This window comes from Rhipicephalus microplus, chromosome 3 (genome assembly GCF_043290135.1).
Source record: "Rhipicephalus microplus isolate Deutch F79 chromosome 3, USDA_Rmic, whole genome shotgun sequence".
Lineage (NCBI taxonomy): Eukaryota > Metazoa > Arthropoda > Arachnida > Ixodida > Ixodidae > Rhipicephalus > Rhipicephalus microplus.
Genome location: NC_134702.1, coordinates 244629851 through 244642697, shown reverse-complemented (window position 1 = coordinate 244642697; position 12847 = coordinate 244629851). Strand labels below are relative to the sequence as shown.

Here is a 12847-nt window from a genome sequence, read left to right as displayed (position 1 = left end):
TCACTCCTACTTCTAAATTCACATATAAACCCCAAACAGTGGATAGAACGGCCGCTGTGACAGCTCAGTGTTTAGAGCATCGAACGCGTTATTCGAAGGTCGTAGGTTCGATTCCTGCTCACAGCTGGTAATTTTTTCATCCACTTTTCTTTCTTCTTTCTTCTTATTCACATTCCATTGGTTTTAATAACTTCCCCTGTACATTCCTTGGCATTACTGTCTGTTATATCTCATTAATATTGTGTTAAAACACGGAAATATGAACCATTAGGTATACACTTCTCTTCCTTATTTCACTGAACGAGGGTCTCGTACTGGCAGACTTGGTGTGTTTAGGTTGTATAAGAGGGACAATTATTCAGCTGCCCGCTCATAATAAGTTCATGTCCTAGGTGACGCCAAACATGCGAATAAGAGTGTTTTCACACTCGTTGTTTGGCTTATAGATGGCGCTGACTGTCACTCCTACTTCTAAATTCACATATAAACCCCAAACAGTGGATAGAACGGCCGCTGTGACAGCTCAGTGTTTAGAGCATCGAACGCGTTATTCGAAGGTCGTAGGTTCGATTCCTGCTCACAGCTGGTAATTTTTTCATCCACTTTTCTTTCTTCTTTCTTCTTATTCACATTCCATTGGTTTTAATAACTTCCCCTGTACATTCCTTGGCATTACTGTCTGTTATATCTCATTAATATTGTGTTAAAACACGGAAATACGAGCCCTTAGGTATACACTTCTCTCCCTTATATATATATATATATATATATATATATATAAAGATATATATATATATATATATATATATATATATATATATATATATATATATATATATATATATATATATATATTAGGATAGAAGTGTATACCTAAGGGCTCGTTTTTCCGATTTCTTACACAATAATAATGAGATCGAACAGACCCTAATGCCAAGGGAAGTATAGGGGAAGATATTAGACCAAATTTTAATGTAAATACGAAGAAATATGGGTGAAAAGATAACTTGCCGTGGGCAGGATCTCAAGGCAACTTATAATTTCACCCACTTTTCTTTGTATTTACATTAAAATTTGGTCTAATATCTTCCCCTATACTTTCCTTGGCATTACTGTCTGTTAGATCTCAATTATATTTTGTTAAAACACGGAAAAACGAGCCCTTGGGTATACACTTCTTTCCCTTATTTCATTGAACGAGGGTCTCGTAATGGCAGACTTGGTGTGTTTAGGTTGTATAAGAGGGACAATTAATCAGCTGCCCGCTCATAATAAGTTCACGTGCTACGTGACGCCAAACATGCGCATAAGAGTGTTTTCACACTCGTTGTTTGGCTTATAGATGGCGCTGACTGTCACTCCTACTTCTAAATTCACATATAAACCCAAAAAAGTGGATGGAGGGAAGGCCGCGGTGATAGCTCAGTGGTTAGAAAATCGAACGCGTTATTCGAAGGTTGTGGGTTCGATTCCTGCTCACGGCTGGTTCTTTTTTCATCCACTTTTATTTTTCTTATTTACATTTCATTGGTTCTAATAACTTCATCTGTACATTCCTTGGCATTACTGTCTGTTAGATCTCATTAATATTGTGTTAAAGCACGGAAATACGAGCCCTTAGGTATACACTTCTCTCCCTTATTTCACTGAACGAGGGTCTCGTACTGGCAGACTTGGTGTGTTTAGGTTGTATAAGAGGGACAATTAATCAGCTGCCCACTCATAATAAGTTCACGTGCTACGTGACGCCAAACATGCGAATAAGAGTGTTTTCACACTCGTTGTTTGGATTATAGATGGCGCTGACTGTCACTCCTACTTCTAAATTTACATATAAACCCCAAACAGTGAATGGAGGGACGGCCGCTGTGATAGCTCAGTGGTTAGAGCATTGAACGCGTTATTCAAAGGTCGTAGGTTCGACTCCTGCTCACAGCTGGTAATTTTTTCATCCACTTTTCTTTCTTCTTTCTTCTTATTTACATTCCATTGGTTTTAATAACTTCCCCTGTACATTCCTTGGCATTACTGTCTGTTATATCTCATTAATAATGTGTTAAAACACGGAAATACGAACCATTAGGTATACACTTTTCTTCCTTATTTCACTGAACGGGGGTCTCGTACTGGCAGACTTGGTGTGTTTAAGTTGTATAAGAGGGACAATTAATCAGCGGCCCGCTCATAATAAGTTCACGTGCTACGTGACGCCAAACATGCGCATAAGAGTGTTTTCACACTCGTTGTTTGGCTTATAGATGGCGCTGACTGTCACTCCTACTTCTAAATTCACATATAAACCCAAAAAAGTGGATGGAGGGAAGGCCGCGGTGATAGCTCAGTGGTTAGAAAATCGAACGCGTTATTCGAAGGTTGTGGGTTCGATTCCTGCTCACGGCTGGTTCTTTTTTCATCCACTTTTATTTTTCTTATTTACATTTCATTGGTTCTAATAACTTCATCTGTACATTCCTTGGCATTACTGTCTGTTAGATCTCATTAATATTGTGTTAAAGCACGGAAATACGAGCCCTTAGGTATACACTTCTCTCCCTTATTTCACTGAACGAGGGTCTCGTACTGGCAGACTTGGTGTGTTTAGGTTGTATAAGAGGGACAATTAATCAGCTGCCCACTCATAATAAGTTCACGTGCTACGTGACGCCAAACATGCGAATAAGAGTGTTTTCACACTCGTTGTTTGGATTATAGATGGCGCTGACTGTCACTCCTACTTCTAAAATTCACATATAAACCAAAAAAAGTGGATAGGGGGACCGCCGTGGTAGCTCAGTGGTTAGAGCATCGAACGCGTTATTCGAAGGTCGTAGGTTCGATTCCCGCTCACGGCTGGTTATTTTTTCATCCACTTTTCTTTCTTCCTTTTTACATTGCATTGGTTCTAATAACTCTCCTGTACATTCCTTGGCATTACTGTCTGTTAGATCTCATTATTATTGTGTTAAAACAAGGAAAAACGAGCCCATAGGTATACAATTCTTCCCCTTATTTTATTGAACGAGGGTCTCGTACTGGCAGACTTGGTGTGTTTAGGTTGTATAAGAGGGACAATTTATCAGCTGCCCGCTCATAATAAGTTCACGTGCTACGTGACGCCAAACATACGCATAAGAGTGTTTTCACATTCGTCGTTTGGCTTATAGATGACGCTGACTGTCACTCCTACTTCTAAATTCACATATAAACCCAAACAAAAGTGGATAGAGGGTAGGCCGCTGTGGTAGCTCAGTGGTTAGAGCAGCGAACGCGATATTCGAAGGTCGTAGGTTCGATTCCTGCTCACGGCTGGTTAGTGTTTCATCCACTTTTCTTTTTTCTTTCTTCTTATTTACATTCCATTGGTTGTAATGACTTCCCCTGTACATTCCTTGGCATTACTATCTGTTAGATCTCATTATTATTGTGTTAAAACACGGAAAAACGAGCCCTTAGGTATACACTTCTTTCCCTTGTTTCATTGAACGAGGGTCTCGTACTCGCAGACTTGGTGTGTTTAGGTTGTATAAAAGGGAAAATTAATCAGCTGCCCGCTAATAATAATTTCACGTGCTACGTGACGCCAAACATGCGCATAAGAATGCATTCACACTTGTCGTTTGGCTTATAGATGGCGCTGACTGTCACTCCTACTTCTAAATTCACATATAAACCCAAACAAAAGTGGATAGAGGGTAGGCCGCTGTGGTAGCTCAGTGGTTAGAGCAGCGAACGCGATATTCGAAGGTCGTAGGTTCGATTCCTGCTCACGGCTGGTTATTGTTTCATCCACTTTTCTTTTTTATTTCTTCTTATTTACATTCCATTGGTTGTAATGACTTCCCCTGTACATTCCTTGGCATTACTATCTGTTAGATCTCATTATTATTGTGTTAAAACACGGAAAAACGAGCCCTTAGGTATACACTTCTGTCCCTTGTTTCATTGAACGAGGGTCTCGTACTCGCAGACTTGGTGTGTTTAGGTTGTATAAGAGGGAAAATTAATCAGCTGCCCGCTAATAATAATTTCACGTGCTACGTGACGCCAAACATGCGCATAAGAATGCATTCACACTTGTCGTTTGGCTTATAGATGGCGCTGACTGTCACTCCTACTTCTAAATTCACATATAAACCCAAACAAAAGTGGATAGAGGGTAGGCCGCCGTGGTAGCTCGGTGGTTAGAGCATCGAACGCGATATTCGGAGGTCGTAAGTTCGATTCCTGCTCACGGCTGGTTATTTTTTCATCCACTTTTCTATCTTTTTATTTACATTTCATTGGTTCTAATCACTTCCCCTGTACACACCTTGTCATTACTGTCTGTTATATCTCATTATTATTGTGTTAAAACACGGAAATACGAGCCCTTAGGTATACACTTCTCTCCCTTATTTCACTGAACGAGGGTCTCGTACTGGCAGACTTGGTGTGTTTAGGTTGTATAAGAGGGACAATTATTCAGCTGCCCGCTCATAATAAGTTCATGTCCTAGGTGACGCCAAACATGCGAATAAGAGTGTTTTCACACTCGTTGTTTGGCTTATAGATGGCGCTGACTGTCACTCCTACTTCTAAATTCACATATAAACCCAAAAAAGTGGATGGAGGGAAGGCCGCGGTGATAGCTCAGTGGTTAGAGCATCGAACGCGTTATTCGAAGGTCGTAGGTTCGATTCCTGCTCACGGCTGGTTCTTTTTTCATCCACTTTTCTTTCTTTTTATTTACATTCCATTGGTTCTAATAACTTCATCTGTACATTCCTTGGCATTACTGTCTGTTAGATCTCATTAATATTGTAATAAAACACGGAAATACGAGCCCTTAGGTATACACTTCTCTCCCTTATTTCACTGAACGAGGGTCTCGTACTGGCTGACTTGGTGTGTTTAGGTTGTATAAGAGGGACAATTAATCAGCTGCCCGCTCATAATAAGTTCACGTGCTACATGACGCCAAACATGCGCATAAAAGTGTTTTCACACTCGTTGTTTGGCTTATAGATGGCGCTGACTGCCACTCCTTCTTCTAAATTCACATATAAACCCCAAACTGTGGATGGAGGGACGGCCGCTGTGATAGCGAAGTGGTTACAGCATCGAATGCGTTATTCGAAGGTCGTAGGTTCGATTCCTGCTCACAGCTGGTATTTTTTTCATCCACTTTTCTTTCTTCTTTCTTCGTATTTACATTCCGTTGGTTCGAATAACTTCCCCTGTACATTCCTTGTCATTACTGTCTGTTATATCTCATTATTATTGTGTTAAAACACGAAAATACGAGCCCTTAGGTATACACTTCTCTCCCTTATTTCACTGAACGAGGGTCTCGTACTGGCAGACTTGGTGTGTTCAGGTTGTATAAGAGGGACAATTAATCAGCTGCCCGCTCATAATAAGTTCACGTCCTAGGTGACGCCAAACATGCGAATAAGAGTGTTTTCACACTCGTTGTTTGGCTTATAGATGGCGCTGACTGTCACTCCTAGTTCTAAATTCACATATAAACCCAAAACAGTGGTAGGAGGGAAGGCCGCGGTGATAGCTCAGTGGTTAGAGCATCGAACGCGTTATTCGAAGGTCGTAGGTTCGATTCCTGCTCACGGCTGGTTCTTTTTTCATCCACTTTTCTTTCTTCTTATTTACATTCCATTGGTTCTAATAACTTCATCTGTACATTCCTTGGCATTACTGTCTGTTAGATCTCATTATTATTGTGTTAAAACACGGAAATACGAGCCCTTAGGTATACACTTCTCTCCCTTATTTCACTGAACGAGGGTCTCGTACTGGCTGACTTGGTGTGTTTAGGTTGTATAAGAGGGACAATTAATCAGCTGCCCGCTCATAATAAGTTCACGTGCTCCGTGACGCCAAACATGCGCATAAAAGTGTTTTCACACTCGTTGTTTGGCTTATAGATGGCGCTGACTGTCACTCCTACTTCTAAATTCACATATAAACCCCAAACAGTGGATGGAGGGACGGCCGCTGTGATAGCTCAGTGGTTAGAGCACAGAATGCGTTATTCGAAGGTCGTAGGTTCGATTCCTGCTCACAGCTGGTAATTTTTTCATCCACTTTTCTTTGTTCTTTCTTCGTATTTACATTCCATTGGTTCTAATAACTTCCCCTGTACATTCCTTGGCATTACTGTCTGTTATACCTCATTAATATTGTGTTAAAACACGGAAATACGAGCCCTTAGGTATACACTTCTCTCCCTTATTTCACTGAACGAGGGTCTCGTACTGGCTGACTTGGTGTGTTTAGGTTGTATAAAAGGGACAATTTATCAGCTGCCCGCTCATAATAAGTTCACGTGCTACGTGACGCCAAACATGCGCATAAGAGTGTTTTCACACACGTCGTTTGGCTTGTAGATGACGCTGACTGTCACTCCTACTTCTAAATTTACATATAAACCGTAACAAAAGTGGATAGAGGGTAGGCCGCCGTGGTAGCTCAGTGGTTAGAGCATCGAACGCGATATTCGAAGGTCGTAGGTTCGATTCCTGCTCACGACTGGTTATTTTTTCATCCACTTTTCTATCTTTTTATTTACATTCCATTGGTTCTAATCACTTCCCTTGTACATTCCTTGTCATTACTGTCTGTTATATCTCATTATTATTGTGTTAAAACACGGAAATACGAGCCCTTAGGTATACACTTCTCTCCCTTATTTCACTGAACGAGGGTCTCGTACTGGCAGACTTGGTGTGTTTAGGTTGTATAAGAGGGACAATTATTCAGCTGCCCGCTCATAATAAGTTCACGTGCTACGTGACGCCAAACATGCGCATAAAAGTGTTTTCACACTCGTTGTTTGGCTTATAGATGGCGCTGACTGTCACTCCTACTTCTAAATTCACATATAAACCCCAAACAGTGGATGGAGGGACGGCCGCTGTGATAGCTCAGTGGTTAGAGCACAGAATGCGTTATTCGAAGGTCGTAGGTTCGATTCCTGCTCACAGCTGGTAATTTTTTCATCCACTTTTCTTTCTTCTTTCTTCGTATTTACATTCCATTGGTTCTAATAACTTCCCCTGTACATTCCTTGGCATTACTGTCTGTTATACCTCATTAATATTGTGTTAAAACACGGAAATACGAGCCCTTAGGTATACACTTCTCTCCCTTATTTCACTGAACGAGGGTCTCGTACTGGCTGACTTGGTGTGTTTAGGTTGTATAAAAGGGACAATTTATCAGCTGCCCGCTCATAATAAGTTCACGTGCTACGTGACGCCAAACATGCGCATAAGAGTGTTTTCACACACGTCGTTTGGCTTGTAGATGACGCTGACTGTCACTCCTACTTCTAAATTTACATATAAACCGTAACAAAAGTGGATAGAGGGTAGGCCGCCGTGGTAGCTCAGTGGTTAGAGCATCGAACGCGATATTCGAAGGTCGTAGGTTCGATTCCTGCTCACGACTGGTTATTTTTTCATCCACTTTTCTATCTTTTTATTTACATTCCATTGGTTCTAATCACTTCCCTTGTACATTCCTTGTCATTACTGTCTGTTATATCTCATTATTATTGTGTTAAAACACGGAAATACGAGCCCTTAGGTATACACTTCTCTCCCTTATTTCACTGAACGAGGGTCTCGTACTGGCAGACTTGGTGTGTTCAGGTTGTATAAGAGGGACAATTAATCAGCTGCCCACTCATAATAAGTTCACGTCCTAGGTGACGCCAAACATGCGAATAAGAGTGTTTTCACACTCGTTGTTTGGCTTATAGATGGCGCTGACTGTCACTCCTAGTTCTAAATTCAGATATAAACCCAAAAAAGTGGATGGAGGGAAGGCCGCGGTGATAGCTCAGTGGTTAGAGCATCGAACGCGTTATTCGAAGGTCGTAGGTTCGATTCCTGCTCACGGCTGGTTCTTTTTTCATCCACTTTTCTTTCTTCTTATTTACATTCCATTGGTTCTAATAACTTCATCTGTACATTCCTTGGCATTACTGTCTGTTAGATCTCATTATTATTGTGTTAAAACACGGAAATACGAGCCCTTAGGTATACACTTCTCTCCCTTATTTCACTGAACGAGGGTCTTGTACTGGCTGACTTGGTGTGTTTAGGTTGTATAAGAGGGACAATTAATCAGCTGCCCGCTCATAATAAGTTCACGTGCTACGTGACGCCAAACATGCGCATAAAAGTGTTTTCACACTCGTTGTTTGGCTTATAGATGGCGCTGACTGTCACTCCTACTTCTAAATTCACATATAAACCCCAAACAGTGGATGGAGGGACGGCCGCTGTGATAGCTCAGTGGTTAGAGCACAGAATGCGTTATTCGAAGGTCGTAGGTTCGATTCCTGCTCACAGCTGGTAATTTTTTCATCCACTTTTCTTTCTTCTTTCTACGTATTTACATTCCATTGGTTCTAATAACTTCCCCTGTACATTCCTTGGCATTACTGTCTGTTATACCTCATTAATATTGTGTTAAAACACGGAAATACGAGCCCTTAGGTATACACTTCTCTCCCTTATTTCACTGAACGAGGGTCTCGTACTGGCTGACTTGGTGTGTTTAGGTTGTATAAAAGGGACAATTTATCAGCTGCCCGCTCATAATAAGTTCACGTGCTACGTGACGCCAAACATGCGCATAAGAGTGTTTTCACACACGTCGTTTGGCTTGTAGATGACGCTGACTGTCACTCCTACTTCTAAATTTACATATAAACCGTAACAAAAGTGGATAGAGGGTAGGCCGCCGTGGTAGCTCAGTGGTTAGAGCATCGAACGCGATATTCGAAGGTCGTAGGTTCGATTCCTGCTCACGACTGGTTATTTTTTCATCCACTTTTCTATCTTCCTTTTTACATTGCATTGGTTCTAATAACTCTCCTGTACATTCCTTGGCATTACTGTCTGTTAGATCTCATTATTATTGTGTTAAAACACGGAAATACGAGCCCTTAGGTATACACTTCTCTCCCTTATTTCACTGAACGAGGGTCTCGTACTGGCAGACTTGGTGTGTTTAGGTTGTATAAAAGAACAATTAATCAGCTGCCCGCTCATAATAAGTTCACGTCCTAGGTGACGCCAAACATGCGAATAAGAGTGTTTTCACACTCGTTGTTTGGCTTATAGATGGCGCTGACTGTCACTCCTACTTCTAAATTTACATATAAACCCCAAACAGTGGATGGAGGGACGGCCGCTGTGATAGCTCAGTGATTAGAGCATCGAATGCGTTATTCGAAGGTCGTAGGCTCGATTCCTGCTCACAGCTGGTAACTTTTTCATCCACTTTTCTGTCTTCTTTCTTCGTATTTACATTCCATTGGTTCTAATAACTTCCCCTGTACATTCCTTGGCATTACTGTCTGTTATATCTCATTATTATTGTGTTAAAATACGGAAATACGAGCCCTTAGGTATACACTTCTCTCCCTTATTTCACTGAACGAGGGTCTCGTACTGGCAGACTTGGTGTGTTTAGGTTGTATAAAAGGGACAATTAATCAGCTGCCCGCTCATAATAAGTTCATGTCCTAGGTGACGCCAAACATGCGAATAAGAGTGTTTTCACACTCGTTGTTTGGCTTATAGATGGCGCTGACTGTCACTCCTACTTCTAAATTCACATATAAACCCCAAACAGTGGATAGAACGGCTGCTGTGACAGCTCAGTGGTTAAAGCATCGAACGCGTTATTCGATGGTCGTAGGTTCGATTCCTGCTCACAGCTGGTAATTTTTTCATCCACTTTTCTTTCTTCTTTCTTCTTATTTACATTCCATTGGTTTTAATAACTTGCCCTGTACATTCCTTGGCATTACTGTCTGTTATACCTCAATAATATTGTGTTAAAACACGGAAATACGAACCATTAGGTATACACTTCTCTTCCTTATTTCACTGAACGAGGGTCCCGTACTGGCACCCTTGGTGTGTTTAGGTTGTATAGGAGGGACAGTTAATCAGCGGCCCGCTCATAATAAGTTCACGTGCTACGTGACGCCAAACATGCGCATAAGAGTGTTTTCACACTCGTCGTTTGGCTTATAGATGACGCTGACTGTCACTCCTACTTCTAAATTCACATATAAACCCAAACAAAAGTGGATAGAGGGTAGGCCGCCGTGGTAGCTCAGTGGTTAGAGCATCGAACGCGATATTCGAAGGTCGTAAGTTCGATTCCTGCTCACGGCTGGTTCTTTTTTCATCCACTTTTCTATCTTTTTATTTACATTCCATTGGTTCTAATCACTTCCCCTGTACATACCTTGTCATTACTGTCTGTTATATCTCATTATTATTGTGTTAAAACACGGAAATACGAGCCCTTAGGTATACACTTCTCTCCCTTATTTCACTGAACGAGGGTCTCGTACTGGCTACGACCTTCGAATATCGCGTTGGATGCTCTAACCACTGAGCTACCACGGCGGCCTACCCTCTATCCACTTTTGTTTGGGTTTATATGTGAATTTAGAAGTAGGAGTGACAGTCAGCGTCATCTATAAGCCAAACGACGAGTGTGAAAACACTCTTATGCGCATGTTTGGCGTCACGTAGCACGTGAACTTATTATGAGCGGGCAGCTGATTAATTGTCCCTCTTATACAACCTAAACACACCAAGTCAGCCAGTACGAGACCCTCGTTCAGTGAAATAAGGGAGAGAAGTGTATACGTAAGGGCTCGTATTTCCGTGTTTTAACACAATATTAATGAGATCTAACAGACAGTATGTATCGGTTCGTGTGTCGCGCCTATTCAGAGCACAATATTTTTGGCAAAGGTGGACAGGGCTATACAGGGTAGTCTTGTTGATCTGGCAATCAAAGTGTTTCGTTATGTTGACGATTACTTGGTTTTCGTGGACAGGTGTGTTTTTATCGAAAAAATGATTAATGTAATTAATTAATTTAGAAGTAGGAGTGACAGTCAGCGCCATCTATAAGCCAAACAACGAGTGTGAAAACACTCTTATTCGCATGTTTGGCGTCACCTAGGACATGAACTTATTATGAGCGGGCAGCTGATTAATTGTCCCTTTTATACAACCTAAACACACCAAGTCTGCCAGTACGAGACCCTCGTTCAGTGAAATAAGGGAGAGAAGTGTATACCTAAGGGCTCGTATTTCCGTATTTTAACACAATAATAATGAGATATAACAGACAGTAATGCCAAGGAATGTACAGGGGAATATGGTCGCGATATTCGAAACATGCGCTAGGTGACGCCAAACATGCGAATAAGAGTGTTTTCACACTCGTTGTTTGGCTTATAGATGGCGCTGACTGTCACTCCTACTTCTAAATTCACATATAAACCCCAAACAGTGGATAGAACGGCCGCTGTGACAGCTCAGTGGTTAGAGCATCGAACGCGTTATTCGAAGGTCGTAGGTTCGATTCCTGCTCACAGCTGGTAATTTTTTCATCCACTTTTCTTTCTTCTTTCTTCTTATTTACATTCCATTGGTTTTAATAACTTCCCCTGTACATTCCTTGGCATTACTGTCTGTTATATCTCATTAATATTGTGTTAAAACACGCAAATACGAACCATTAGGTATACACTTCTCTTCCTTATTTCACTGAACGAGGGTCTCGTACTGGCAGACTTGGTGTGTTTAGATTGTATAAGAGGGACAATTAATCAGCGGCCCGCTCATAATAAGTTCACGTGCTACGTGACGCCAAACATGCGCATAAGAGTGTTTTCACACTCGTCGTTTGGCCCATAGATGGCGCTGACTGTCACTCCTACTTCTAAAATTCACATATAAACCAAAAAAAGTGGATAGGGGGAAGGCCGCCGTGGTACCTCAGTGGTTAGAGCATCGAACGCGTTATTCGAAGGTCGTAGGTTCGATTCCTGCTCACGGCTGGTTATTTTTTCATCCACTTTTCTTTCTTCTTATTTACATTGCTTTGGTTCTAATAACTCTCCTGTACATTCCTTGGCAATACTGTCTGTTAGATCTCATTAATATTGTGTTAAAACACGGAAATACCAGCCCTTACGTATACACTTCTCTCCCTTATTTCACTGAACGAGGGTCTCGTACTGGCTGACTTGGTGTGTTTAGGTTGTATAAGAGGGACAATTAATCAGCTGCCCGCTCATAATAAGTTCACGTGCTACGTGACGCCAAACATGCGCATAAGAGTGTTTTCACACTCGTCGTTTGGCTTATAGATGACGCTGACTGTCACTCCTACTTCTAAATTCACATATAAACCCAAACAAAAGTGGATAGAGGGTAGGCCGCCGTGGCAGCTCAGTGGTTAGAGCATCGAACGCGATATTCGAAGGTCGTAAGTTCGATTCCTGCTCACGGCTGGTTATTTTTTCATCCACTTTTGTATCTTTTTATTTACATTCCATTGGTTCTAATCACTTCCCCTGTACATTCCTTGTCATTACTGTCTGTTATATCTCATTAATATTGTGTTAAAACACGGAAATACGAGCCCTTAGGTATACAGTTCTCTCCCTTATTTCACTGAACGAGGGTCTCGTACTGGCTGACTTGGTGTGTTTAGGTTGTATAAGAGGGACAATAAATCAGCTGCCCGCTCATAATAAGTTCATGTCCTAGGTGACGCCAAACATGCGAATAAGAGTGTTTTCACACTCGTTGTTTGGCTTATAGATGGCGCTGACTGTCACTCCTACTTCTAAATTCACATATAAACCCCAAACAGTGGATAGAACGGCCGCTGTGACAGCTCAGTGGTTAGAGCATCGAACGCGTTATTCGAAGGTCGTAGGTTCGATTCCTGCTCACAGCTGGAATTTTTTTCATCCACTTTTCTTTCTTCTTTCTTCTTATTCACATTCCATTGG

The 12847-nt window shown here is 41.5% G+C and overlaps 1 protein-coding gene and 4 non-coding genes across 5 annotated transcripts in view; all 5 read left to right on the top strand.

Annotated features, from left to right (window-relative positions):
* LOC142803536 (uncharacterized) overlaps positions 1–12847 on the top strand; it is a 236829-nt gene that overhangs the window by 165249 nt on the left and 58733 nt on the right. The gene's annotated exons all lie outside the window — the stretch shown is intronic.
* Positions 6455–6527, top strand: TRNAS-CGA (transfer RNA serine (anticodon CGA)). Its single transcript has one exon. It is a non-coding gene; the product is annotated as a tRNA-Ser (tRNA).
* On the top strand, positions 7374–7446 carry TRNAS-CGA (transfer RNA serine (anticodon CGA)). The gene has a single exon. It is a non-coding gene; the product is annotated as a tRNA-Ser (tRNA).
* Positions 8748–8820, top strand: TRNAS-CGA (transfer RNA serine (anticodon CGA)). The gene has a single exon. It is a non-coding gene; the product is annotated as a tRNA-Ser (tRNA).
* Positions 10124–10196, top strand: TRNAS-CGA (transfer RNA serine (anticodon CGA)). Its single transcript has one exon. It is a non-coding gene; the product is annotated as a tRNA-Ser (tRNA).